We start from the raw sequence: 25,991 nt of genomic DNA, 5'->3' as shown, positions 1-25,991 counted from the left end.
CAGGGAGGGTGGTGGGGTGTGTTGAGAGGTGGTTGGGGAATGTGAGAGACCGCACTACGACTCCCAACAGGCCCCATGTCCACAGGGAGGGTGGTGGGGTGTGTGTTGAGAGGTGGGTGGGGAGTGTGAGAGACCAGCACTACGACTCCCAACAAGCCCCCATGTCCACAGGGATGGTGGTGGGGTGTGTTGAGAGGTGGGTGGGGAGTGTGAGAGACCAGCACTACAACTCCCAACAGGCCCCCATGTCCACAGGGTGGGTGGTGGTGGGTGGGGTGTGTGAGAGACCAGCACTACGACTCCCAACAGGACGCCATGTCCACAGGGAGGGTAGTGGTGTGTGTGTGAGAATACACAGGTAAAATATCGAGTTTTAAATTTCGATATACAATTATATCAAAGTTTAAATATCGAAGGGACATAATATAGAAGGTAAGTAATATCGCCACTTTTAATATCGATATTAGTAATATCGAAGTTTTAAATATCGATGTCAGTAATATCAAATTAAATAATTTCGATGTTACTAATATCGATTTTTAAATAAATTTAGTGTATATTATATAGTATTTATTATGTTTTATTATGTATTTTTAATGTAATTTAATTAAAAGTTGTGTTTTAGTACTGTAGCGGGTTGTGGGTTTATAGGGGAATAGGGTGGGAAGTAATTTAATTATGTTAAATTAATTATTAATTAGTAGGAATTATTAATTAATTAATTGAGAATCATGTTTAATTAATTTTAATTAATTGATTAATTGATAAATATGTTCTGTAGCAGGTTATGGGTTTATAGGGGAATAGGGTGGGAAGTAATTTAATTATGTTAAATTAATTAATAATTAGGAATTATTAATTAGTTAATTGAGAATAATATTTAATTAATTTTAATTAATTGATTAATTGATAAATATGTTTTTTAGCGGGTTATGGGTTTATAGGGGAATAGGGTGGGAAGTAATTTAATTATGTTAAATTAATTATTAATTAGTATGAAATATTAATTAATTAATTGAGAATCATTTTTGATTAATTTTAATTAATTGATTAATTGATAAATATGTTCTGTAGCGGGTTATGGGTTTATAGGGGAATAGGGTGGGAAGTAATTTAATTATGTTACATTAATTATTAATTAGTAGGAATTATTAAATAATTAATTGAGAATAATTTTTAATTAATTTTAATTAATTGATTAATTGATAAATATGTTCTGTTGCGGGTTATGGTTTTATAGGGGAATAGTGTGGGAAGTAATTTAATTATGTTAAAATAATTAATAATTAGTAGGATTTATTAATTAATTAATAGAGATTTTTAAATTTAATTTTAATTAATTGAATAATTGATAAATATGTTCTGTAGCGGGTTATGGGTATACTGTTGCATTCTCTGGAGTTGGAATAGTAATTGTTACCCCTACGCTATCCAACACTTTCCCTACTGTTGCACTCTCTGCAGTGGGAATAGTAATTCTTACCCCTACGCTATCCAACACTTTCCCTACTGTTGCACTCTCTGGAGTTGGAATAGTAATTGTTACCCCTACGCTATCCAACACTTTCCCTACTGTTGCACTCTCTGTAGTGGGAATAGTAATTTTTACCTCTACGCTATTCAACACTTTCCCTACTGTTGCACTCTCTGGAGTGGGAATAGTAATTGTTACCCCTACGCTTTCCAACACTTTCCCTACTGTTGCACTCTCTGGAGTGGGAATAGTAATTGTTACCCCTACGCTATCCAACACTTTCCCTACTGTTGCACTCTCTGGAGTGGGAATAGTAATTGTTACCCCTACGCTATCCAACACTTTCCCTACTGTAGCATTCTCTGGAGTGGGAATAGTAATTGTTACCCCAACGCTATTCAACACTTTCCCTACTGTTGCACTCTCTGGAGTGGGAATAGTAATTTTTACCCCTATTCTATCCAACACTTTCCCTACTGTTGCACTCTCTGGAGTTGGAATAGTAATTTTTAACCCTACGCCATCCAACACTTTCCCTACTGTTGCACTCTCTGGAGTGGGAATAGTAATTGTTAACCCTACGCTATCCAACACTTCCCCTACTGTTGCACTCTCTGGAGTGGGAATAGTAATTGTTACCCCTACGCTATCCAACACTTTACCTACTGTTGCACTCTCTGGAGTTGGAATAGTAATTGTTACCCCTACGCTATCCAACACTTTCCTTACTGTTGCACTCTCTGGAGTGGGAATAGTAATTTTTACCCCTACGCTATCCAACACTTTCCCTACTGTTGCACTCTCTGGAGTTGGAATAGTAATTGTTACCCCTACGCTATCCAACACTTTCCCTACTGTTCCACTCTCTGGAGTGGGAATAGTAATTTTTACTCATACGCTATCTAAAATGTATTTTGGTTTTGTATTACTTTTATGTTGATATTAATTGGTATTTATATGATTATTTAATGTATATAAATGTATTAGTGATTTATTATATTATTATTTCTTTATAAGTTATGAAAATAATTAATTTAGAGTTAATATTAATGAAAAAAATATTATGTATTATATATTTATTAATATTAATTTGTATTAAATTATGTATTAATTTTAACTATTATAGTACATTTTTAAATATGTTTATTACATTTATAAGTATATCTTTGTTAATATTACATAATTATTTTATATTAAAAAAACGATATTTTACAATAAACGATATTTTTGTCATTCTCTATTTTTTTTCTCGATATATTTGTACTTACCTTGTTAGGGATAGGGGGGCATATTACCAAGCAATAGCGATAATTATCGCTATTGCTTGGTTAGCGTGAAAAATTTACCGCTGAGCTGCGGCGATTTTTACCGCAAATAAACCTTGGTATTACCAAGGTTTATCGCAAATGCGATAAAAATCGCCGCAATGCATGAATATCGCTGAAAAGTCAGCTATATTCATGCATTAGCGAGCTAATGCTCTTAGCCATGTTATCCACCTCCCATTGGATAACATGGCTAAGAACTGCTCAGGGCAGGTGTTAGCTTTTGGAGATATTCGCGCTTAGCGCGAATATCCCCAAAAGTTGGTAATATGAGATAGCGATGTTAGCGACTGTTTTCAGTTGCTAACATCTTGGCACGCCCACTTTGCATGTCATTAGTGATAAATATCACTGACATGCAAAGTGGGGCCCAAGATGGTCGCTATATCCTACTAGTTGTCGCTAACTGGTGTTAGCGACAGCTAGGTAATAGGGAGATAATTTTATCTCCGCTTTCTTGGCTTTTAAAGCCAAAAAAGCGGAGATAAACCCCCTTGATAATATGCCCCAGGATTCCGATATTTTTAGCATCGATATTTTGGTTCCGATATTTTTGTATATCGATAATTGTGACTTCGATATTTTGTCAGACATTCATGTTTGAGAGGTGGGTGGGGAGTGTGAGAGACCAGCACTATGACTCCCAACAGGCCCCCATGTCCAGAGGGAGGGTGGTGGGGTGTGTGTGAGAGGTGGGTGAGGAGTGTGAGAGACCAGCACTACGACTCCCAACAGGCCCCCATGTCTACAGGGAGGGTGGTGGGGTGAGTGAGAGGTCAGTGATATGTAATGTTGGCACAAAAAACATGTCATGTCCACAGCATTGATCATGAAAATCTTGTCCCTCAGGTGATCGCAACTTGACTGGCGAAACCAGCCACCGCCTGCAACAGTCGCCCCACTCACAGCACGGACTCTCTGCTGATGATCCCATTGCCAGCTCCGGTGCAGAGGACGAAGCGGGCCCAAGCAGACTCCGAGGGCCATCAGGCTCACAGGACATCCCTGCCTCCACATCCTTGGCCTGTGTCACTCCAGCAACACCTGCCATAGTGAGCTGTGCAGCCACCACCACCACCACCTCCACCACCACCAGTACCACCACTCCTGCCTGTGCCACCCTGCCTGACCCATAGCACGACGCAGGGCCATCTACATCCCAGCCCAGCAGGGAGAGTGGACGGGAAAGGACAGAGCTGAGGGCGCATCTCACAACCAGGAGTGCCTCTCACCGGCGAGGTGGGGAAGGACACCCACCCCATCCTGGCGCAGAAACACTGGAAGCCCTAGCCAGAGTCCGGGCCTCCTATGAGCGGGGGCAGGCACAGGCTGATCGTGCCCACTAGGACTCAGTAGAGAACAGTAATATTTTGCGGTCCATTGATAGTCGTATAGGGCAAATGGTGGACCTCATGGGCCAGCAAATAGCACTGTGGAGGGACTGGTTATCCCGCACCACACCACCCCCCCTTCACCCAAGTGCCCAGCCGCCACGGTCACCAACACCACCGCCACCGCCACCTGAGCCCATGGACACGGATGTGGCTCCTGACCAACCTGCCCCCCCAGCTGTCTCCGGTCCGGCTCCAAGACGGAGAGGCCGTCAGAGGCTGGAACTAGGTGAGAGCAGTGGGGATGCACCATCTAACCGCTCCAGGAGGGGGCACCAATGACTTTAACCTTGCCTGAGCCTGCCATTCACCCGCCAACTATCCTGTCCCACAACTCCAAGTATTGGCACACGTCTGTTGGACTAGCTGGACATCACCCAATGTGGTGTCACCACGGTCTTTACATCTACCATGACCTTCAACTCACACTCCCCCACCCAACACTTACTTGTAAATATCCACCAACATCAATTCACAACCTGTAAATAAATTTCACGTAAACACTCAATGATGTGTTGTCTCCATGTTTTAATCACATGATTGTCTTAGAATCAGACTTTACCTGGTGCAGGGATCTATGTCGGTGAGAATCATGCCTCTGTGGGAGTGACCTAGGGAAAATTAGAGACAACAAACACAAGTCAGGAAACTGATTCACACCCATCACAACACGCTGTACTGCAACATCCCACAAACCACACTCATCACCAATTCTGTGGATCAGAGGACACACATCATGGAGCTTTGCATGTACACAAAAAATACCACACACACATGAAAACATAACATACCAGAACAGCCAGCATAGAAACACCACATCCACACTCCACCAGCAAACATACATCACGCATTGTCACCTGCACAAGAGGTAGTTACTCACATTCAAGGAAAATAGCGATCAATGAGCTGACACCTCTGGTCCACACCTTCTAACTCACCACTATACTCATCAGTCAACATGGGTGGGATTGGAGGCCAAGGAACTTGTTGGTCTTCAGGGTCCAAGATCAGTTCAATGTCATTGCGCAAGGCCAGGTTGTGGAGCATGCAGCAGGCAATCATGATCCTGCAGACTTTGCCTGGTGAGTAAGGCAGGGCCCCTCCAGTTTTATCCAGGCAGCAAAACCTAGACTTTAGCAGTCCAAAAGTACGTTCCACCACTCTACGTGTCCTTCCATGGGCATCATTGTATCGCATTTCACCAGCGGTAGTTGGATTACGTATGGGACTCAGCAGCCACGGCCAGTTTGGGTATGCAGAGTCGCCTATGTGGGGGGATGACAGACACAAATATCACAACCAGGATTGGTGGGTACCCCATGCCAGACAGAAAACACAACTGTCCCCACAGCATACTCACCAACAAGCCACGCATGTTCTGGACGCAGATTTGCCATCAGTTGGGGGACAATGCTGCTGCGCATGATGTGGGAGTCATGTGCGGAGCCTGGAAATCTGACACACACATAGGATATGATGTTGTCGGCCAGGCACACCACCTGCACCTTGATCGAATGAAAGTGCTTCTGATTGCGATATACAGGCTCACGTGCCCGCGGTGGAATGAGACCGATATGGGTGCCATCAATGGAACCCACTACTTGTGGTATCTGGCCCAGTGCATAGAAGTCTGCTTTGACTGCTGCCAACTCTGCCGCCTGTGGAAAATGGATGTAATCATCCTTGTAAATCATCATGGCTTTGAGAACATCCCACAGTACCATGCTGAACATGGATTGTGACATCCCCCCGGCATGTCCAACTGTGTACTGGAATGTGCCAGTTGCAAAGAAGTGAAGTGCCGCCATCACCTTTGCTGTGGGTGTAATGGAACCAGGATATGTTCTTCGTGGCTGCAGATGAGGAGACAATTGGTCTACAAGCTCCAGCAATCTACGTCGATCAAGTCGGAGTTTTCTGATCACCTCCTCGTCAACCATGTCCTCCAGCACAGTGTATGGGCGATGCACTTTTGGAGCCCTCCTGTGTGGGAGTAGATGTAGTAGATGTCAATTTACCAACAACGCATAGCTGTGCAACTCTATCACATGTAGGCCAACACAATTAAAATGAGAAATGTTGTCGACAATTATCATATGTGTGACATGTCTGAAATTACGTACAATACAGATTAGCATAAAAACAATGTGCAGCCACTAACAACATGATGTGTGCAAACATGTACAATGTAACGTACTCACATGTCAAAAGAACTGCCAACAAAATATGCCTAAGGACCCAAATGTGGACAAGCGTCATCACAGACACACATGCACGGGCACACACAATACGATAATGCAACACACACTCCATGTCTTCATGCACCAATGACCACACCTACAATGGTGAGCATCCTCACATTACATGCATGGTCACACAAGAGGCAACACACATACGCATACACATAATGCATGTGTACCCCCACCATTGTTACTTGCACACACAAACCACACACTGACAACAGATTCTGAATGTGGCCAGACAACCTTGATGTACTGTGTAGATGTGTATAAGTTGAAACGTGTGTAAGGAAAAAAATAATCGTCAACACGTCGACATGCACATGTGTAGCAAATTGGGTGCACATCAATGACCATAGTTAACGACTGGCAAGTCCAACAGTATGTACACACATGAAAAAAAGAGGATGGGAAATACACACGTGGCCACGGGCCATTGACTGCACATCCTAATTCTTGCAGCAGTGGGTACATGTCCTAACACACATGTACAACTATCAGCATTACATGTGTGCGGAGACATGTAGTGTGTGTACATATGCCATGTGTGGACGGCTTCCACCTACACAGTAGATGAACGTTGTCCATGATATACTGCATGACATATGCTGTTTGGCCAAGTACCATCACGGTCACACCCCTCATTACGCATGTGTGGACTTCTGCGACGGAGCAGCATTTGTAAATATACAATCAGTGGCGTCTCCATGGCGGTGCGTGGCTTCCGCTATTTTCGATTGCGCATACGCGCCCCGCGTTAGCTCTTCCCATTGGCTACATGTGCACGGACCGTCAAGGTCACACATCGGCAACCGCATGCGCACGCTTCCGCGACGGTGCATCTTTTGAAAATATACAATCAGTGGCGCTGCCATGGCGGTGCACGCATTCCGCGGGGGAGGGGCAGGCCAACACATACTTGTGATTATGAAATTCGAAATGGCAGTTCATGACCCCCCTTACAGTCACATTGTATCATCCACCGTAGAACGGCCGTGCCAGGCCGGTCACCCACCTGTGTGCCAGGCCAGTCACCCACCGGCGTGCCAGGCCAGTCACCCACCACCGGTCCAGCCCGGTCACCCACCGGTGTGCCAGGCCAGTCACCCACCGGTGTGCCAGGCCGGTCACCCACCGCCGTGGCAGGCCGGTCACCCACCGCCGGGTGTTGACCGGCCTGGCACGCCGGTGGCTGACCGGGCTGCACTGGCGGTGGGTGACTGGCCTGGCACGCCGGTGGGTGACCGGTCTGCCATGGCGGTGGGTGACCAGCCTGGCATGCTGGTGGGTGACTAGCCTGGCACGCCGGTGGGTGACCGGGCTGGACCGGCGGTGGGTGACTGGCCTGGCACACCGGTGGGTGACCGGCCTGGCACGGCCATTCTACGGTGGATGATGCAATGTGACTGTAAGGGGGGGGTCATGAACTGCCATTTCGAATTTCATAATCACAAGCACGCCGGTGGGTGACCGGCCTGCACGGCCTGGCACGGCCGTTCTACGGTGGATGATGTAATGTGACTGTGAGGGGGGTCATGAACTGCCATTTCGAATTTCATAATCACAAGTATGTGTTGGCCTGCACCTCCCCCGCGGAATGCGTGCACCGCCATGGCGGCGCCACTGATTGTATATTTTCAAAAGATGCACCGTCGCGGAAGCGCGCGCATGCGTTTGCCGATGTGTGACCGTGACGGTCCGTGCACATGTAGCCAATGGGAAGAGGTAAAGCGGGGTTCGTATGCGCAATCGAAAATAGCGGAAGCCGTGCACCGCCACACCAGGGCCAGTCATTGGCTCTTTTTGAAAGAGGCATCCAGGGGAAACCAATTGCTGCTGACGTGTGCCACTGACATGGGCTCAGGGCCCTATATATGTGTGATTTTCACAAGCACACATTCACTGCTTAGAGCCACTGCTGCCTGTGACCATCACCTCGACCTGCTGCTGCTGAGCTGACCCACGACTGCTGCTGGTGACCATCACCTCGACCTGCTACTGCTGAGCTGACCCACGACTGCTGCCTGTGACCATCACCTCGACCTGCTGCTGCTGAGCTGACCCACGACTGCTGCCTGTGACCATCACCTCGCCCTGCTGCTGCTGAGCTGACCCACGACTGCTGCCTGTGACCATCACCTCGACCTGCTGCTGCTGAGCTGACCAACAACTGCTGCTGTAGTGCCACAGTCCAGGACCTTGCCATGCAGAGAGTGCAAGAGATCCGGTCTCGTCCCTTCACCGCAGCGGAACTAGATGTTCTTGTGGCCCGTGTGCTCAGCCACTACGAACAGCTCTATGGTGCACCCGGACAGGTGGTAAGTGCAGTGGTGTACATGTTGTTGGCCATGAGGTGGTCAGTGGCTCCTGTCTTCTGCAAGCCTGGCGGTGTGCTGTGGGACCTTCACATGTGTTGTGCAGAGCATGGCTGCATGTAGATACGTGTTTCTACGAAGTTTGTGCATGTCATACTGTCCACTTACGTTACCCTCTTGTCTCCCATCATGGTAGGTAAAGCTGCACCTTCGCAAGGCCGTGTGGAGGACCATAGCACGTGATGTACGGGCAGAGGGGGTGTGCAATAGATGACACACACACTGCCACAAGTGCTGGGACGACATATCCAGGCTTAGCAAGAATGTTGCGGAGATCACACTGGGGATGATTCCAAGATCTTCACGTCTGGCCCGACGCACAATGACCCCTCTTATGCACTGTATCATTGCTGTGACGCATCCTGACCTGTCCGCCCGGCTGAGTGAGGATCAACAGCAAACTAATGTAAGCAGACTGTATGTGTATGTTACTTGGGAGTGCAATGCATGTATTGGTGCTCAGACACAGTAGTGACTGCCGTGGTGCGTATGTTTTGCAGAAATACCATGTTGGTGCCATTAGCGGAGTGTGCGTTGGCATCCATGTCCGCCAGGTTGACAGGCCACTTGCTTAGTAGTTGAGGGTTCAAGGACATGCTGTAGGGGTCTGTGGTCCCATGGCATGACATGTGTGCAGATCTACAGGCACTTGCCCTGCTCGTATGATGTACATGTTTCACGGCCACCACCGGTTCTTTGATGTGAGGATGACTGGTAGGGGTGGGATGTGTGCAGGATGGGTGCTACATGTTCTTTGTCTGAAATGGAATTAGAGATTTGTTGTCCTTCAGTACGTGAGTGTGGCGCATACTTACACCTCTTTTCTCTCTATTTCAGCTTTGGCAGAGGGCACTGACCCACAGACGACGGAGATGAGTGGTGGCAATGCATCCGGATCACAGAAGAGGGCAGCCCCGGAGAGGGGGACAGGACCATCCCTGAGGACTCGCATGTCGAAACACCATCGTGCTGAGGCTGTTGATCTGCTGCGACAGCTGTGTGTGGGGCAGACCAACATGATCAATGTATTCCAAGACCACCGAAAGGAAGTTGGGTCAGGTGGTGGCATTCATGGAGGGGATGCATGGCGATGTTGCTGGTCTACACAGAACAGTTCAGTCATTGGCAAACACTGTGTCTTCTGCCATTGTACAGTCGCATAGACAGGGTGCTACTTCTGTTCCCCCATCTACACAACTTGATGTCTCAGGGGAGAGTGAATTTTCTGACCAGGACTCTTTTACAGGTTTTTGCACTAGAAGCAGCCGCAGGCAGCACGGCAGGGCATGGAGGGCACAGACACCATCCCCTAGGATAGGAAAATCTGTTACCAAAGACGACGTGAGATACATTGGAGTTCACACACAGGATCCCCAATGGGTGTTGGGGGAAATGGCTTCACATGCTACACACATCCCACACAAAAGGTACTCCCAAGGCAAGGGAAACTCCCAAGTCCAGGGACACTCCCTTGGACAAGGACACTACAAAGGCAAAGCCACCTCAAAAGAGCAGGGACACTCCCAAGGACAAGGACACTACTAAGGAAGGGCGACTCCCAAGAGCAGGGACACTCCCAGGGACAGGCACACTACAGAGGAAGGGGCATCTCCCAAGAGCAGGGACACTCCCAGGGACAAGGTCGCTTCTAGAGACAGGTACACTACAAAGGACAAGAGTCGTGGCGTAGTCTCACGAGGACTGATACTCTGTTGAAGCCACTGCTGAATCAGGAAGTTTTGACTTTGGATGCGGACATGTAACGCCATCACAATCCTGTTAAGGAATTACTCTAATATTACAGGAATAAATTTGAACCAAAGGTCCCTCACCACCCACGCGGTCTGCTACGATCAAGTGGAGACTAAGGAAGGGGTTACTTTTTATAAGATTGTAAGTCTTGAGGATGGCTTTGAGGATTCTTCCAGTATAAGGCCGAAACGTCGACATATGAGTCCACATCTTTCACTTCTTTTGATCAAATCGTTACAGCAACATCATTGTATATATATCAAGATTAGCTGTGATTGATTAGTAAAGAGTGATCTGCAACACAAGTGGTTCTCAAGAATCAACTAATCTATGTCTTGTTCACTTACTTTCCTTTGATGCATTTGCACAGTTTTTAAGAAATTGTACCCTTTGAAATGATTTTTTTGATATAAAGAGACATTCTATAAACTCTACTTCCCGTGTAGCTTGTTCTATTTTGAGTGACCATCAGTTTCTATATTTATTATTGTTACTGTGAGTGATTACTTTTTTGTACAAATTGCAAGTTTCTATTTAGATACAAACAGCTTTAAAAATAATTTAGGTGGTACTGAATTTACGCAAACCAACCTCCTGTTTACGAATTTAAATAACATACAATTCCCTTGCAAGCACCTGTTTCTAAAACATATCACAGCCCAAGCTCGCAAGGGTTTATTGGGTCACCCACCTTTATTTTAATGCACTGAGATAGGGGCATCAGACACATTCAGCGTGTGATCAGCCAGCAATGATCCGTGGTGCGGACGAGCCGCACTGGCATCAATGTATGTTGCCTACCGGACTGCGTCATCTGCAATCGCGACTCAATGTGAATTGTGAGCCCTGTTATCCGCAGTGAAGATCGAAGGCAGTAGTCAGCACAGACATCCAGGAATGCTTTTTGTCACTTTCTCTTGACAGAATCCGAGGACATAGAGTACAGTTCACTGTAAAATTAATAAAGCAAGACTGCATTTGAATTGTGAGCCCTGCTGACTGCAGTGTAGGCCAGAGGTAGCGGTCAGCAAGGGCCCACAGCCTTGTGGCGTTGACTTGTGTTGCATAGAGTTAGTGACACCTGAAGCACTCAGCTGGTGCGCAGCCAGCGATCATGCAGGGTCCCTGCAGGCCGCACTGGATGCAATGTCTGTTGCCTAACAGATTCCGCAATTAATAAATCAAGACTTTATTTTAATGATGAGCCCTACTGACTACAGTGTAGACCGGAGGCAGCGGTCAGCAAGGGCACACAGCCACGTGGCTTTGACTTCAGCTGCACAGAGTTAGTGGCTCCTGAAGCATTCAGGGTGTGCGCAGCCAGCGATAAAGCATGGTTCGGGCGGGCTGCACTGTGAGCAATGTCTCTTGTCTACTGGACTGTGTCATCTGCAATTGCGACTCAATCTGAATTGTGAGCCCTGCTGCCCGCAGTGTAGATTAAAGGCAGTAGTCTGTACAGATATAACTCTGTGGTGCTCTGCTGCTGGGTTCTCAGGGGGCCTGTGTCGAGGAGGTTGGCGGTCAAGAGGAGACCTTGTGGCATAGTGAGGGCCACTGCCCTGGCAGACTCTTTGGCCTTCCCACAAGTGAACCACGCCCAGAGCCCCAGCCTATTTATTCATACCCCTATGCTGGAGTGGCGTACGTTGGACCAGCCCACTCCGCTTCCAGGAGGGGACAACACAGCTTCATGACTGAGATCTTCCTCACTATCTGAGGTAACATGGTTGCGTCTTTTGTCCACAACACTACAAGTACCAGCAGTATATGTCCACATGGAGAGGTTTGTGCTCTGCATAATGAGGTCTGTCCAGCACATCACTGCTACACTTGGTATTGTTTGCACTATTATTGATGGGTGACTTGTGTCCTTCGCACATACTTGGTTGCCACATCTCCCAACATTCAGATATTGTGTGGCTGAGTGACCATGCCGTTTTTGGAAGGTCCGCTGTCCTGTTCTGCGCTGTCTCAGTGGTAGTAGGGAGGGGGGTAGTCCGGGGGAGGTCCTGAGGGTGGTGGCAGTGGGTGTTGCTGCCTTCTTGGTGTCGGAGGTACATGATCAGTAGCTCTATGACATGTGTTGGTCTTAGATGTGATTCTGGGATGGGCTCCCTTTCACACTGTAGGTTGTCTTCCTGCTTTACACAAGTAAAAGGCAGATGTTAGATTCCTACTGCTAACGCAGCTTACCGCCTGCATTTGGATCTCACTACAGATTTGGCTGCTTGTTGAAAATATTGGGAAGTGGTGTTTTTGTGTTATTTTTGCACGGGAACTCCTACTCTGCATATTATTAGCGTTAGTTGTTGCCCCCATTTGTGGCGATTTTTTTTGCGGAAGCTATTGCTGGAAAACTGGCGACATCGGCAGTTGTCACCAAGTTGAGAATGGAATGATAATTTAAAAACACTGAAAAAACTATAGGTTCAATGAACATAATAATTGGAAATCAACATTTAAAAAACCATTGAAATTCACTGAAAAAACCATAGGTTTCAGGGACGTTATAGTTAGAAATTAGCATTTAAAAAACCTTAGAAATTCACTGAAAAAACCTTTCAGTGAGGTTATAGTTAGATGGACATTTCACTCGTACAAAACCAGAGAAATTCGAATGTTATTGTTAGCAGAGCTAACTATAGCTCTCACCCCCGCAATGCACTGCTGATGAGGTCACATATTACTTCACTCATGACATGGTCAGTGGCATCACTGATGACTTCTCAAATGACATCACTGATGACATCAGCCATGTGATAATCCGATGCACCTCCTCACACCCTAATATAACCTTTGATACACCCACTCTAAAATACAGACTACCATTTTTGAAACCATAGACAAACCAATAGCAGTTATTATATACCCACTGACTAATTCCTAGATATACACACACATTCATTCATTCACCATACAGTTACTCATACAATACAGTCACTCATCAAAACAGCACTATTATATGTACTCATACACCTATACAAACACTCATAAGCCTTCACTCACCCATAGAGTTATTGACACACCTAGCTAGTCATGTAAAGAATCAATAACACTGCCATTTGCTCACCTATACAGTAATACATTCACTATCTAACCTATTCATACAGATACTAACATATACTTACTCTCTTATACAATCACTGACACAAGCACACACTCATTTATACAGCAACTCTCACAATTACTCACTCTCACATAGTCATATATATACTCCATCACTCACATATACTGCCTTTCACATATGTAGTTACTCACACATATACCACTAAGCAATGTTCCCTCTAATTTTTTTCCTCTGTGTGCGGCAGTATAAGGTCTCTGTGCTATGCAACTAAGGCTATGTGCACCGGGAACCAGACCGTGCGTGTGGGTGCAGCACCAAATATCACTGCAAACCTTTACTTAGAAAAGTGAAAAGAGAGCGCATTTCCACACATGTAGTGCCACATGAAGTGTCTTAAGGCAGGTTTTCAATTTAGATATACACGAAATGACATGAATTGGTTGCACAGGCAACTTCACTTTGGTTTTAGAAAAGCACAGGACTCCAATGGCGGTACCGGAATATGATTTTACTAAAGATCCTCAACTCGAGCACTGTTCCTAGGGTTGGGAAATGTTGGGAGCCTATACAAGATCACATATATACAAAATTACATAACATATTTACAATTTGATGCGCAAGCTATGGAGTAATGTCTTGCTTTCCTGTCAAAGATAGTTGTCCACCAGTCCAAAAACAAGCCCCCTACAGCAAGTCGTCATAACAACTTCTGGGTTAAAGTAACTTGTGGTAAAGTCGCAATTGGGGTAGTGAATGCTTTGCAAGGCTGGTCGTTGTTGAGATTGCAAGGTAAAGGAGGTTTCCCATGATCAATATTTCTGCTGGAGAGAGTTGTTTGTCTAGTTGTAGTTTTGACTCATCATAAAGTAGTACAGAGGGTTAATATGGCGGTTCCAAAAATGTGTATGAAGTGTCAAAGAGCTTTTTGTAAACTGCATGGTATAGGCTAAAGAGTTATGTTTTTTTCCTAATCTTTCACTACACTAATGATGGTAAAAAGGGTTGGTTTGGGTAGAAATACTTTCTTATTAGTAAAGACAACCCTAACCACTCCAGTACGTTTTACCCCCTAGACTTCTCCTGCAAACACTGGCTCAAATTAAGCACTAGCAACACAGTCTGTTGCCTTCTGCTAGGGCTCTAATTGAGTTTCAGGTTTACAACTACGTCATTTAAAAAAAAAACTGTCCTGCGTTTTCATTTTTTCTTTGTTTTGGAATTGAAGCGTAGAAGACCAAAAGGTTCTGATTTAAATATCCATTTGCCTTTTGGAAAATGATACAAATGGCTCGTGCCTTTGCGTTCTCAAATATGGAAGGCCTCAAGGTATCTCTATTTCAAACATATGACAATAAGCAGCAAGAGCCTAGCGCCAATAATGGTCTCACTCTCTACTTTTGTTACCTGCTAGCGATGGGTGATAGCTGGTCACTGCAGTGTAATGACACAGGAATGGCTGGTGCCATAATTAATCCATGCAGGGCATGAGAGCTTTGGCCTATCATCCATATGTCTGTTTTCTTCTTTGTCTCTGTCTAAAATAACTTCCTAAATTGTGTTTTCTCATCTCTTTCATCGATTTTCACAGCTCTATCTGTTATCCCAAGCTTTTCTATATTTTATACCCCAAATGCTTCATAGTTGTCTCCCACTGCCTTTAATATAAGTCTGTTCTTTATTGATTGCCATTACTGTCACCCACAGTCAATATTTCCCCCCAATTTCTGCCACACTGTATAAAATATCACACTTAGTCTCTTGGTTCTCTCTCTCACACATCCTCCACTCTTTATCGATTTCCACATGTTCTAAAACTCCTTGTCTCTCATTTTTACATGTTTTCTCACACATTCTCCTTATCTCCTTCAGTTCCGCCTATCACAGCTCACTTTTGCAATGTGTTCTCTCACATTGTGTCATTCTTTACATCACGAATTTCAGATCCTACATTATAGTCAACTCAGTTCTATACTATCTTCACTCCTCCTCTCTGTCTCTTTCTGAATTACTTGCTTTGTTTGCTCCACTACTAGACAGCCTCTTCTGATCACTTATAGCTCTTAGTTTTCCCCCTCCCTCTTTCAATCTCTGACCCTTCTCTCTTTTCTCTCCTTCGCTCCCTTACTTCCTGCCAACTGTCACTCTATTTCTTTTACTCCCTAAATTCCTGCTCTTACTTTCACTCTACATTTAATTTTTCTCTCTCTTTCCAACTCTCTGTTGTATTTCCATCTCCCCTCGGTCTCTCATTTGTACAATGCATGGCTACATTTGTCTTCTCTCTGTCTTGTTCTCCATATGCCTAACTACCTACCTCTTTCCATTTTTATTTAACCCTTGTTGGGAGAAATGAACAGCATGCTAAATAAAACATAACCTACCTAACTGTACCCTGCTACATACACATTCGTCATGTGTATTATGACAAAATTGTTGTTTTTCTACGATTTCATTAACAATGTCTGTTTCTCACTTTTTTTCTCCTTCTGTCCTTTCTACTCTTCCTTCGTTCTTGTCTTACATATGCCTTTATGTCCACCTCACTCCTCTTGTTCTTTATTGTCCTATCCTCGCTGGGGCTGCGGGGGGCCTGTGTTACGCCCCTGACCTCAGCAACGCAACAGCGCACTCTTAAGAAAAGAAATGCAGAAGGGGTTATACTTGCTAACATATTCAGGCTTCTAACAATTTCCTGTTTGTCGCCGCCCGACCTCCGGGTTGTGGGCTTAAAGGCTATGTACAGAGTTGAACGGAGAACAGGGCACTGAGGAGCAGAGATGTAATGTATATATGGAAATATTCTATGCACTGTACGTCTGCAATAAAAATTACTTTAAAAAAAAAAAAGAAAAGAAATGCAGAAAGTCAGCATTCACAACATGTGCTTTCAGAATCCTGAAAGCACACGTCGTGCTTTAGATTTGCTGCATTCATTTTCCTAATGGTGCGCAGCTGTGGGGCTGATGTGGGCCTTTGAGATAGTATTTGTGTTAATTGCAGAGCACAATGGCGCTGCAATTAACACGAATACTATCAAAGCACCACATCAACCCACATCCGCACACCATTAGGAAAATGAATGCAGCAAGTGAATGCCAGCCCTCACTAGCCCCACAGGCGGTAAGGTAGACACTCACCTGCCGCTCCCTCGTGTCACCATCCCGCAACCAGGAAATGACCGTATTTGGCGCCGCTCGCATTTTAAACGCGGCGGCGCGAACGGTCTTTCAGGGGATTTGTGTGCGCTAAATCTAGGACTATGCGCTCTCCGGGTGACAATGGTGCGCGTGTGCACGCTATTGGGAACAGTGCCACTGAGACATACATTCACTCACCAACACACTGATACACACACTTACTCACCTATACAGCTATTTCCACAGGCACTATTGAACCCATACACCCAGTAAATTATCCACTCACACATGTAGGCAGAAAGTAACACCCCCCACCCAACCACACACACAAACACTGAGGCACCCATACAGATACTCATGCAACTAATAAGTAACCCATATAGACAGTCATGTACCTACTCATCAACCCATGGAGCAGCTTACACAACAACAGGGAGACTGATACAGGCATTCACACAGTTTAGTCACTAACCCATGCATTCAGTAAGACACAATTAATCACTCACTTATACAGTCAGCCACACACCAAATAAATACTCCACCAAGACACTTATACACAAACTCATTCTTCAATACACCTTGGCATTAAAATATATAAAATATATTTAAACTTTAGAGAAACAAGCATTCACTGGATGATGTCGACAGTGATGTCATTTGAGATGTCATCAGTGATGTCATGAGTGATGTCACTGAGCATGTCATGAGTGATGTAATACGTGACGACATCAGCAGTGCATTGCGGGGGCGCGAGTTATAGTTAGCTTTACTAACTACCACGTTTGAATTTCTCTGGTTTTGTACGAGTGAAATGTCCAACTAACTATAACGCCGCTAAAACCTATGTTTTTTTCAGTAATATATATATATATATATATATATATATATATATATATATATATATATATATATATATATATATATATATATATATATATATATATATATATATATGGAAGAAAAGGTTGCCACCTAGGTGGGAATGCACTTACAGGTAGGAATTAATGCCAGCGCAAGGGCGCGAGCTGCGAACAGAGTCCCTTTCCTGCCAGACGCGTTTCGGGCCAACGCCCTCTTCAGTGGCAGCACATGTGACATGACGGCAGCTGCAGGCACCAGTAAATACCCTCAGTGATTATGCACAGGTGTGAAACCTGAAGCAATGCTTTCTGGGACTGGTGGTTCGATAAAACCCAAGTGGGTCGCCGCCGCCATTCGCATGCAAAAAAAGTTTTAAAGGGATTGCCAATGTCCCCGCAAGCACCCCGCAAGTAAAGGCACCTCCTGTACCACAAAAAGCTGCCCAAATGAGGCAGCCGTGGACCCGCAGTTTGTCCGCGGATGTGCAAACCCGCGACCGTGGCCGGCCGCTAACAAATGGAAGAAAAGGTTGCCACCTAGGTGGGAATGCACTTACAGGTAGGAATTAATGCCAGCGCAAGGGCGCGAGCTGCGAACAGAGTCCCTTTCCTGCCAGACGCGTTTCGGGCCAACGCCCTCTTCAGTGGCAGCACATGTGACATGACGGCAGCTGCAGGCACCAGTAAATACCCTCAGTGATTATGCACAGGTGTGAAACCTGAAGCAATGCTTTCTGGGACTGGTGGTTCGATAAAACCCAAGTGGGTCGCCGCCGCCATTCGCATGCAAAAAAAGTTTTAAAGGGATTTCCAATGTCCCCGCAAGCACCCCGCAAGTAAAGGCACCTCCTGTACCACAAAAAGCTGCCCAAATGAGGCAGCCGTGGACCCGCAGTTTGTCCGCGGATGTGCAAACCCCCGACCGTGGCCGGCCGCTAACAAATGGAAGAAAAGGTTGCCACCTAGGTGGGAATGCACTTACAGGTAGGAATTAATGCCAGCGCAAGGGCGCGAGCTGCGAACAGAGTCCCTTTCCTGCCAGACGCGTTTCGGGCCAACGCCCTCTTCAGTGGCAGCACATGTGACATGACGGCTGCTGCAGGCACCAGTAAATACCCTCAGTGATTATGCACAGGTGTGAAACCTGAAGCAATGCTTTCTGGGACTGGTGGTTCGATAAAACCCAAGTGGGTCGCCGCCGCCATTCGCCTGCAAAAAAAGTTTTAAAGGGATTGCCAATGTCCCCGCAAGCACCCCGCAAGTAAAGGCACCTCCTGTACCACAAAAAGCTGCCCAAATGAGGCAGCCGTGGACCCGCAGTTTGTCCGCGGATGTGCAAACCCGCGACCGTGGCCGGCCGCTAACAAATGGAAGAAAAGGTTGCCACCTAGGTGGGAATGCACTTACAGGTAGGAATTAATGCCAGCGCAAGGGCGCAAGCTGCGAACAGAGTCCCTTTCCTGCCAGACGCGTTTCGGGCCAACGCCCTCTTCAGTGGCAGCACATGTGACATGACGGCAGCTGCAGGCACCAGTAAATACCCTCAGTGATTATGCACAGGTGTGAAACCTGAAGCAATGCTTTCTGGGACTGGTGGTTCGATAAAACCCAAGTGGGTCGCCGCCGCCATTCGCATGCAAAAAAAGTTTTAAAGGGATTGCCAATGTCCCCGCAAGCACCCCGCAAGTAAAGGCACCTCCTGTACCACAAAAAGCTGCCCAAATGAGGCAGCCGTGGACCCGCAGTTTGTCCGCGGATGTGCAAACCCGCGACCGTGGCCGGCCGCTAACAAATGGAAGAAAAGGTTGCCACCTAGGTGGGAATGCACTTACAGGTAGGAATTAATGCCAGCGCAAGGGCGCGAGCTGCGAACAGAGTCCCTTTCCTGCCAGACGCGTTTCGGGCCAACGCCCTCTTCAGTGGCAGCACATGTGACATGACGGCAGCTGCAGGCACCAGTAAATACCCTCAGTGATTATGCACAGGTGTGAAACCTGAAGCAATGCTTTCTGGGACTGGTGGTTCGATAAAACCCAAGTGGGTCGCCGCCGCCATTCGCATGCAAAAAAAGTTTTAAAGGGATTGCCAATGTCCCCGCAAGCACCCCGCAAGTAAAGGCACCCACTTGGGTTTTATCGAACCACCAGTCCCAGAAAGCATTGCTTCAGGTTTCACACCTGTGCATAATCACTGAGGGTATTTACTGGTGCCTGCAGCTGCCGTCATGTCACATGTGCTGCCACTGAAGAGGGCGTTGGCCCGAAACGCGTCTGGCAGGAAAGGGACTCTGTTCGCAGCTCGCGCCCTTGCGCTGGCATTAATTCCTACCTGTAAGTGCATTCCCACCTGGTGGCAACCTTTTCTTCCATTTGTTAGCGGCCGGCCACGGTCGCGGGTTTGCACATCCGCGGACAAACTGCGGGTCCACGGCTGCCTCATTTGGGCAGCTTTTTGTGGTACAGGAGGTGCCTTTACTTGTGGGGTGCTTGCGGGGACATTGGCAATCCCTTTAAAACTTTTTTTGCATGCGAATGGTGGCGGCGACCCACTTGGGTTATATCGAACCACCAGTCCCAGAAAGCATTGCTTCAGGTTTCACACCTGTGCATAATCACTGAGGGTATTTACTGGTGCCTGCAGCTGCCGTCATGTCACATGTGCTGCCACTGAAGAGGGCGTTGGCCCGAAACACGTCTGGCAGGAAAGGGACTCTGTTCGCAGCTTGCGCCCTTGCGCTGGCATTAATTCCTACCTGTAAGTGCATTCCCACCTAGGTGGCAACCTTTTCTTCCATTTGTTAGCGGCCGGCCACGGTCGCGGGTTTGCACATCCGCGGACAAACTGCGGGTCCACGGCTGCCTCATTTGGGCAGCTTTTTGTGGTACAGGAGGTGCCTTTACTTGCGGGGTGCTTGCGGGGACATTGGCAATCCCTTTAAAACTTTTTTTGCATGCGAATGGCGGCGGCGACCCACTTGGGTTTTATCGAACCACCAGTCCCAGAAAGCATTGCTTCAGGTTTCACACCTGTGCATAATCACTGAGGGTATTTACTGGTGCCTGCAGCTGCCGTCATGTCACATGTGCTGCCACTGAAGAGGGCGTTGGCCCGAAACGCGTCTGGCAGGAAAGGGACTCTGTTCGCAGCTCGCGCCCTTACGCTGGCATTAATTCCTACCTGTAAGTGCATTCCCACCTAGGTGGCAACCTTTTCTTCCATTTGTTAGTGGCCGGCCACGGTCGCGGGTTTGCACATCCGCGGACAAACTGCGGGTCCACGGCTGCCTCATTTGGGCAGCTTTTTGTGGTACAGGAGGTGCCTTTACTTGCGGGGTGCTTGCGGGGACATTGGCAATCCCTTTAAAACTTTTTTTGCATGCGAATGGCGGCGGCGACCCACTTGGGTTTTATCGAACCACCAGTCCCAGAAAGCATTGCTTCAGGTTTCACACCTGTGCATAATCACTGAGGGTATTTACTGGTGCCTGCAGCTGCCGTCATGTCACATGTGCTGCCACTGAAGAGGGCGTTGGCCCGAAACGCGTCTGGCAGGAAAGGGAATCTGTTCGCAGCTCGCGCCCTTGCGCTGGCATTAATTCCTACCTGTAAGTGCATTCCCACCTAGGTGGCAACCTTTTCTTCCATTTGTTAGCGGCCGGCCACGGTCGCGGGTTTGCACATCCGCGGACAAACTGCGGGTCCACGGCTGCCTCATTTGGGCAGCTTTTTGTGGTACAGGAGGTGCCTTTACTTGCGGGGTGCTTGCGGGGACATTGGCAATCCCTTTAAAACTTTTTTTGCATGCGAATGGCGGCGGCGACCCACTTGGGTTTTATCGAACCACCAGTCCCAGAAAGCATTGCTTCAGGTTTCACACCTGTGCATAATCACTGAGGGTATTTACTGGTGCCTGCAGCTACCGTCATGTCACATGTGCTGCCACTGAAGAGGGCGTTGGCCCGAAACGCGTCTGGCAGGAAAGGGACTCTGTTCGCAGCTCGCGCCCTTGCGCTGGCATTAATTCCTACCTGTAAGTGCATTCCCACCTAAGTGGCAACCTTTTCTTCCATTTGTTAGCGGCCGGCCACGGTCGCGGGTTTGCACATCCGCGGACAAACTGCGCGTCCACGGCTGCCTCATTTGGGCAGCTTTTTGTGGTACAGGAGGTGCCTTTACTTGCGGGGTGCTTGCGGGGACATTGGCAATCCCTTTAAAACTTTTTTTGCATGCGAATGGCGGCGGCGACCCACTTGGGTTTTATCGAACCACCAGTCCCAGAAAGCATTGCTTCAGGTTTCACACCTGTGCATAATCACTGAGGGTATTTACTGGTGCCTGCAGCTGCCGTCATGTCACATGTGCTGCCACTGAAGTGGGCGTTGGCCCGAAACGCGTCTGGCAGGAAAGGGACTCTGTTCGCAGCTCGCGCCCTTGCGCTGGCATTGATTCCTACCTGTTCACACCTTAAAACACCTAATCACAGGTTTTTTGAGATAGGCAGGCAGTTTCATTGTATTCCTGTTTCCGCCTGTCTATTGGTATATAATTTGAAGGACTGGTTCTTTTTGTGAAATGCTTTTTATGTTTCAATTTGTATTGTATGTAGTAATTTGCTTTTTGGTGTCCCGAACTTTGAGTATCTATTGTGAACATTTTCCACACTTGTATATATTGCGCACATAAATGTCTGTATGTTGATTCGATTGTTTTGACAAATATGCCTTTGAAGACATACGGATAAATCAATGAAATTAAATCAAAAATGAAAATACATTTTCTTTAAAACAAAATTGTGGTTCACGCAGCACAGATTGGCTGGGTGTGTCCTAAATAATTATAAAGCAAACCTGATTAGCCACTTTGTTCTGTTTAGCGATTGTTGAGGTCCAGGCTGGTCAGTGACAGGACCCAAAACCTTCTTTTGTTGATTGTCATCTCTAGTTAGGGCATCTGTATGTTTCATGGCTGCTTTAATTGTCTTATTTGAATAGCCTCTAGCTAAGAAACGTAAACGGCCTAATGCCTGAGCTTCTTTGACATCCTCTTGCTTGCTGCATATTCTTTTAATGCGCAGCAATTCCCCAGAGGGGATGCTGTGGATTAGTTGTCTTGGATGATGGCTAGAGGCATGCAGCACAGTGTTGCCCGCAGTGGCCTTGCAATGTAGTTTGGTTTGGATAGTGTTGTTGTCAATGTAAACCTCTACATCCAAAAAATTAACAGACGTGGCACTCAAGTTAGAGGTAAAATGCAGATTCAGTGAATTACAATTCATCTCCTTGATAAAGGAACATGCTAGACTTTCCTCTCCCTTCCAGATAATAAACAGATCATCTATATATCTGTACAGGCATACTACATGATCATTCATGGTTCAGCGTGAAGGACTCTCAGAACTTGCTTCTCCCACAGTCCCATGTGCAGGCAAGCATAACTGGGGGAGAAGCAGGATCCCATCACCACCCCTCTAGTTTGCTGGAAACACATTTGTTGGAAAATGAAAAAGTTATTCTCTAGGCATATTTCAATCATGCTCAACAGCATCCTGTTGTGTGTATAACAGTGTAGTGGCCTACTATCTAGAAAGTGCTGAATAGCTTTGAGACCATCAAGATGCTTAATGCTCGTATAGAGCGAAGTTACGTCAAATGTTATGAGCATTAGATCATCTTGCCATGTTATTCCCTTCAATTTCCTTAGGAAATCTCCCGTATCTTGTACATAGGAGGGCAGGTTGGTCACATGTTCCTGCAGGAAGAAATCAATGTACTTAGATGTGTTTTCCAAGAGGCTGTTGCAGGCTGAAATGATAGGTCTGCCTGGAGACTGAGATAGGTGCTTGTGTATTTTAGGTATAAAATAAATACACGGAATGACCGGGTTGCCATTCTTAAGGAATTTAAATTCATCTCCACTTAGCAGCCCTAACCTTTTCCAAGCTACTAATTTCAAGTAATAGTTATTCCAAGATGACTTAACATTAGGTAAATCGACCCTCTTGTAGCATTTTTGATCATTATGTTGTTGCCAAGCTTCTTCTAAGTACATGTCCCTAGGCCAAATAACTATATCACCACCTTTGTCAGATTGACGAATAATCACTGATTTGTCATTTTGCATTTTTTTAATTAACTCATGATACAATTTGTCTTGCTTAGAGTAATTAAACTGACAACGTCCAACCTTATGGTGTAATTTTTTCACATCTGCAGTTACCAATTCATGATAATAATCAATATTGTCCGTGATCATCAATGGGCAAAAAGTCAATTTTGCTTTAAATTGAGAAAATGCACGTACTGTTCCAGGGCTCGCCAAATTAATGTCATTATTAGAGGACTGGGTACTTTCACCTTTCAACTCCAGTAGATCTTTCCGTAATCCCATGTCTCAGGCCGTCAAAATGCCTGCACGAGTGAAATGTCCAACTAACTATAACGTCCCTGAAACCCCATTGAAATTCCCCTGTTATAGTTAGTTCAGCTAACTATAACTCGCGCGCCCGCAATGCACTGCTGATGATGTCACATATTACATCACTCATGACATGGTCAGTGACATCACTCATGACATCACTGATGACAATTACTTTTAGAAACACATACTTATTTATACAGGAAATCTTACAATCTCTCCCTCTCATATATAATCACTTATATACATCAATACTCATATATACTAAATTAAAACATATGTGTTAATCATAAATATACTATTGAGACAGTCAATCACTTACTAACACATCCATATACACACTCATCCACCCATACAGTCCTGCACACATGCTGTCTTCAAAACACATGAAAACAGTGAGTCGCCCATTCATGCATCTATGCGGTAAGTAATACCCCCACTAAAACATACAGCACTCATACTGATACTCTAAAAACCAACTAATAACCCATATCGACACTCATGTAGCTAGTCACCAGCCCATTGTTTTTTAAAACACATCAACTAAGCAAATTATTCTGCCACATTTTTCTGAAATGAATTCTCACTCACACTGTGATCTTAGACACATGACAGTATGCCTTGCAATTCAGCAAAATGATTACTTCAGCGAAAAAAAAGTGTAGCTAAGAGTCCTGTTTCACATTTTAGGACAGTGCAGTGGTGTACAGGCAATGCAGGAGCTCAAGGTGGTACTGAGAATGTAAAAATGAAAATTCACTGAAATAATTTCTACATGCTACTGAAAAAGTTGGTATGCAATTTCTACAGCACACCCAGGATCTTTATTACACAGCATGGAGACTATTTGGGAATTCAGAGGTCTAATACACATGCTGCATAAGACTTTATAGCACTAACTGTTATAAGAAATACCTCACTCCAAGACTACATCTTTTACCATATTTTAAAACACATCAACTAAGCAAATTATTCTGCCACATTTTTCTGAAATGAATTCTCACTCACACTGTAATCTTAGACACATGACAGTATGCCTTGCAATTCAGCAAGATGATTACTACAGCGGAAAAAAAGTCTAGCTAGGAGTCCTGTTTCACATTTTAGGACAGTGCAGTGGTGTACAGGCAATGCAGGAGCTCAAGGTGGTACTGAGAATGTAGAAATTAAAATTCACTGAAATAATTTCTGCATGCTACTGGAAAAGTTGGTATGCAATTTCTACAGCACACCCAGGATCTTTATTACACAGCATGGAGACTATTTGGGAATTCAGAGGTCTAACACATATGCTGCATAGGACTTTATAGCACTAACTGTTATAAAAAAAAATGACTCACTCCAAGACTACATCTTTTGCCATATTTTAAAACACATCAACTAAGCAAATTATTCTGCCACATTTTTCTGAAATGAATTCTCACTTACACTGTGATCTTAGACACATGACAGTATGCCTTGCAATTCAGCAAAATGATTACTACAGCGAAAAAAAAGTCTAGCTAGGAGTCCTGTTTCACATTGTAGGACAGTGCAGTGGTGTACAGGCAGTGCAGGGGCTCAAGGTGGGACTTAGAATGTAGAAATGAAAATTAACTGAAATAATTTCTACATGCTACTGAAAAAGTTGGTATGCAATTTCTACAGCACACCCAGGATCTTTATTACACAGCATGGAGACTATTTGGGAATCCAGAGGCCTAACACACATGCTGCTTTAGACTTTGTAGCACCAACTGTCATACGAAATACCTCACTCCAAGACTACATCTTTTGCCATATTTTAAAACACATCAACTAAGCAAATTATTCTGCCACATTTTTCAAAAATGAATTCTCACTCACACTGTGATCTTAGACACGTGACAGTATGCCTTGCAATTCAGCAAAATGATTACTAGAGCGAAAAAAAGTGTAGCTAGGACTCCTGTTTCACATTTTAGGACAGTAAAGT

This window comes from Lissotriton vulgaris, chromosome 3_1 (assembly GCF_964263255.1).
Source record: "Lissotriton vulgaris chromosome 3_1, aLisVul1.2, whole genome shotgun sequence".
Taxonomy (NCBI): domain Eukaryota; kingdom Metazoa; phylum Chordata; class Amphibia; order Caudata; family Salamandridae; genus Lissotriton; species Lissotriton vulgaris.
This window is presented reverse-complemented; position numbering follows the sequence as displayed.